The 5,059-nt window shown below is 41.1% G+C and overlaps 1 pseudogene; it reads right to left on the bottom strand.

Moving 5' to 3' along the window:
* Window positions 1-3,294: 3,294 nt before the first annotated feature.
* On the bottom strand, window positions 3,295-3,588 carry LOC105521890 (annotated as a pseudogene).
* Window positions 3,589-5,059: the final 1,471 nt, after the last annotated feature.

Genomic DNA, 5,059 nt, shown 5'->3' on the forward strand with positions numbered 1-5,059 from the left:
CTTTTTTTTTTTTTTTTAAAGTTCCAGGATGCATGTGCAGAAAGTGCAGGTGATGAGTTAATTCTTATATATTCTTTAAAAAAAAAAAAAAAAAAGATCATGCCTGTAATCCTAGCACTTTGGGAGGTTGAGGCAGGTGGATCACCTGAGGTCAGGAGTTAGAGATCAGCCTAACCAATATGGTAAAACCCTGACTCTACTGCAAATACAAAAATTAGCCGGGCATGGTGGTATGTGACTGTAGTCCCAGCTACTTGGGAGGCTGAGGCAGGAGAATCACTTGAATCTGGGAAGTGGAGGTTGCAGTGAGCTAAGATCACACCACTGCTTTCTAGCCTAGGCGAAAGAGAGAGATTGTCTCAAACAAAACAAAACAAAACCCTTAAATTTGAAGTACTTTTATTACTTGTTGACTGTGGAAAACTAATTTAAAAACTAAGGTTACAACATTGTAGACTGTGAGCTGTTAGCAACCAGGACCCTTATGCAGAATAATGGTATATTTATTGGAATATTGTACTGAGGTTCTCTGAACCTTAAGAAAGAGAATGAGAATTACAAGGGTCAGATGACGGAAGGGTCTTTCACTGAGATGGAGAGCATAGGGAGGAGAAGGCTAAGGAGGTGAAGTTTGGTGGATAGGAATCAAGTCGGAACATGTCATTCTCCTGCTCAAAACTCCAGTGGCTCCCATTCCACTAACTGTAAAAGCAAAATCCTTCTCAGAACCCACTAAACCCTCTCCCACCTACCTGACCCCTGCTGCCTCCCAAGACTCACCTCCTATCACTGTGTCTTTCACTCCAATTGCTCCAGCCTTATTGTTTCTGGGACGCCCCAAAACACTCCTGCCTCATCCTGCCTCAGGGCTTTTGCACTTGCTATTCCCTCATACTGGAATTTTCTCCTCACCATGGCTAGTTCCTCCCTTTTTCAGCTCTCTACTCATAGGCCAGCTTATCAAAGAGAGATCTTTCTTTTTTCTTTTCTTTTTTTTTTCTTTTTTTGAGAAAGAATCTGGCTTTGTCTTCTAGGCTGGTATGCAATCACGTAGTCGTGGCTCCCTGCAACCTCCTTCTCTCTAGCTCAAGCCATCCTCCCACCTCAGCCTCCTGAGTAACTGGGACCACAGGCATGCTTCATCACACCTGGTTAATTTTTGTAGTTTTTGTAGAGACTGGGGTCTCCCTATGTTGCCCAGGCTGGTCTCAAACTCCTGAGCTCAAGCCATCTGCCCTCCTTGGCCTCCTCAGGTGCTGGGATTACAGGTGTGAGCCACTGCTCCCCCTCCAAACCTAAAGGAGGGACCTTTCTTGACTACCACCAATAAGATAACACTGACTCCAGCACCTTCTCTCTCCCTTACTTTATTTTTCACATACCCGCATCACCACCTGATATCTATTTGTTTATTGTCTATATGCCCCTCCTCCATGTAAGCTACAGAAGCTAGGTGAGGGGTATGCTTAATTATTACTGCATCCCCATTACCTAGCATTGGCTCATGGTACATGCTCAATAAACAGGTATTAAGTGAACAATGAAATCAGTTTGTACCTAACATGTGCTCAATAAACAGGTACTAAGTGAGCAATGGAATCAGTTTGGGACATGCTGAATGGGAGTTGTTTCAGTTACATCTAAGTGGAGCAACACACAAGAAGTTTATGAGCAGGTTTATCAGAGATGTCTGGTCTATATATTGGGAGTCATCAGCATATGACATGAGAATGGATGAGATCCTGCAGTAAGGAATGAGCAATGGGAAGAGCCGAAGATGCATTCCTGGGAACACCAACCTTGAGGTACATGTAGAGGAAACAGATTCATGAAGGAGATGGAAGAGTAGCAAGAAATTGAAAAACAAAACCAGAGGGGAGAGTTATTCTTAAAGTGAACTACAGAGAGGATCCAAATGAGAGAATGACAAACAGTGTCAATTGGTGCAGAGTGAGATTGGTTCCTTAGAGCAGTGTCCCTGGAATGGTGAAGGGAGATGCCAGGCTGCAGAGGTGACACATGAATCAGAGATGAGATGGTGAGGGTAGAAGCTGGACATGAGAGGATGAAGTTAGTTGAAGCAGTAGCAGAAACAGCTTTAAATGAAAATGGCAGATTAAATTTTTCTGTGGATAGAGTGAAAACTGGGAGGTGGAGGGAGATGGACTTGAGGATATAGATGAAAAACTGACCACAATCTGTGGCAAAGGTACTTCTCCCATTGTTGAAGAGAGGGGAGAAGGAGTGGACACAGAGGTAAGCAAGTGAGGATAGCAAAGGGAGAACTTTCTGCCTGAGCCCTCCCCTCCCCTTCCCTTCCCTTCCTTTTCTTTCTTTTTTACAGCAAAGGAAAAGGTAATATTATTTGCTAATGATAGGGGTAAAGCAATGGATTAACTTCCCAAGAGAGAGTCAAGTTGGAAATGGCAGCCCTGGGGAATGGAATAGCATGCTGCTCAGGGAGACCTGCCTAGGGTGTTCAGAGGCACTAAGGTCAATTGCCACTCAGTTGCCACTGGAGACCATAATTTTTATAGCAGTGTTTTCTGTTAATGTTTGTCAGTTTTAATGTGCATATGAATCATCTGGTGATCTTGTTAAAATGCAGATTCTGATTCAGTGAACCTGGGGCAGGGCTGAAATTCTACAGTTCCTACAAGCTCCCAGGTGTTGCTGGTATGTTGCTCTTTGAGTAGCAGGTGGTTTTTGCCATTTTCTCCAGCACCACTCAGGAGGCCTGGCGCAGAATGGAGCTGATAGAGAGTCAGAGGTCAATTCAATAGAAGGAAAAGTGGAAACAGGAAGTTAAGGAAGTTAAAGAGTAGATAAAGCTAGAAGCTGTTGATGTGAAGAGGATGGAGAAAGGCTTGAAGACTGGAGTAGGCGTCTGATGGGGCAAAAGAACTTTCAGAACCGAAGGTAGGTAGGAGTTATCAGATATGCTTGGCAAGACAGGTTAAAAGCAACTGATACAGTTTGTAATGGCTGAAATAGAAATTCAGCTACCTAATAATGGCATATAAATAACATGACAGGAAAAATACAACCTATATTCACTTTATAGTCTTCCTAAACACAAAAAAGTTAAACTGGGTGCACTAAAATTCTTATCTTCTTCCTTTTTAATTAAATGTCTTTTGTTCCTGTTATCTTTGCTCTAGGTTTTACTTTTTTTTTTTTTTTCCAAGTGTTCATGTTTATTGAGGGCATTAGGGGCTACAAAGAAGCCCTGGACATCTGTGGGCGAGGCCTGGCATTTGCCTAGACAGTGGCCCAGCGAGCGGCCAAGGAACCCGGTTTACCTGAAAGTGTGGCTGTCGGCTCCAACTCGACCAAAGCCTCTGTGCTCAAACATGGCGGCATAGCAAGAGTGGTTGCAGGAGGGTCTGCCTTCCTGCTCAGCGCGGCCCCCCGAGGTCAGCGTCTTCCCACATTCTCGCACTTCAGGCAGGGCCGATGCCAGTCCTTGCCCAGAGAGGTCACCCTTTCGGCGAAGTACACCTCCTGGTCGTACTTGAGGCACTTAGGCATGGCGGCTCCGAGACCGGCGCAGGCGGCAGCGCCTGGGGCGGGACGGGCTGCAGGTGCGAGACTAGAGTTTAAATTTCTACAAGGTAAAGATTTTACTTCGGGATTAACATTTATAGAGCCTTACACTGCACAGAGAGCTTGGCTGATCAACATATTTAAGTGCTTTTCTTCTGGACGAGTACATGAACTTACCCATAAATCCAATCATTTTTTGTCAGGAAAACCTATTGTCATCATCTTTCTCATTAAAACAGTGTAATGCCATTATTTCGCAGTTTTTCTTTTGAATGAGGCATCACTGGCATTCTTAGAAACATAACTCTGTTGTGTAAAAGACTGAAATAATGTGGCAATCCTGTAATCTAGCGCCTGTCCAATTATGTTGCACTTATAACAAGATTCTTTCATATTTGAATGGATCATTATTAATCTTTAGGAAACGGTGCTGTATGATGGGGATATAAAGGGGCATAAGATAGGATGCCTTCTCTTGGCTGTGTTCAAAGACTGAGATATACATGTGTCAAGTCTTAGGAAATAATATCAGGCAGTATTTTAGTTAAATCCCAGAATAAATGATATAAAGAGTTTAAAGGCAGTTTGAAAGGAAAAGTAAGTACACATAATTCAAAGCAAAAGTCGTTACCAGATTTTTTTTTTTTTTTTACTTTAGGATCAATTAAAGGCATAATTTTCAATTAGTGTTAATTCTGTCTTGAGTGCTATATTCTCTCAAACCTGAAATCAATATTATTAGCAGTTGTTATTAGCCAACACTAAACTGGAACAATTCAACTAACACTTAAAATCATTATAAAATATTCCAGACAACCAAAAAGGCATGAAGGATAGATAATATAATAAATACAAAATAATTTTTCTTTCATATTTGCCAGTCTTCAGCCTAGCAGATACTCAGTAAATGTTTGCTGAATGAATAAATGATTCTCATTTATTATTAAATGCCTTGTCTCCATATTTATAATATCCTTGGAGCCAAGGACATTTGTCTTCCATGGTGCCTATAAAATGAGGGTTTTGTGGTTGGTGTTCAATAAATACTTGTAGGCTGGTTTATTCAAGGCCTAGACTCCCTGTTTGTAGCTCTCTTTAAATTGGAACCCTAACTCATAGCTCTTTTTAACCTGATGTTTAGCCTAATTGAAATTACTTTGTTATAAATTGTTGATTAAATATACCTCTACAACTCTAAGAAGAGCTAGAAATGTAAACTATAGCTTTTATTTTGTTTTTTACATCCTAACGTCTTTTTTTTTTTTTTTACTAAAAATAGGACATTGTGTAACTCCATGTTGTTGCTTAAAAAAAAAAAAATAGGACATTGCTTGAAGTCCTGATTTGTAATTAGAGTAAGAATAAGTCAAAATCTTATATTGCAAAATAGTTAAGCACAGATTTTTCTTTTTCTTTTTTCAACAATGAACTCAGCTTCAATTTTAAGAGTCCTCCAGGGATTCCAGGGACTACCAGGGATTCATCTCCACAAAATCCCATAAAATCTCTATAA

This window comes from Colobus angolensis, unplaced genomic scaffold (assembly GCF_000951035.1).
Source record: "Colobus angolensis palliatus isolate OR3802 unplaced genomic scaffold, Cang.pa_1.0 Scaffold411, whole genome shotgun sequence".
Classification (NCBI taxonomy): Eukaryota; Metazoa; Chordata; class Mammalia; order Primates; family Cercopithecidae; genus Colobus; species Colobus angolensis.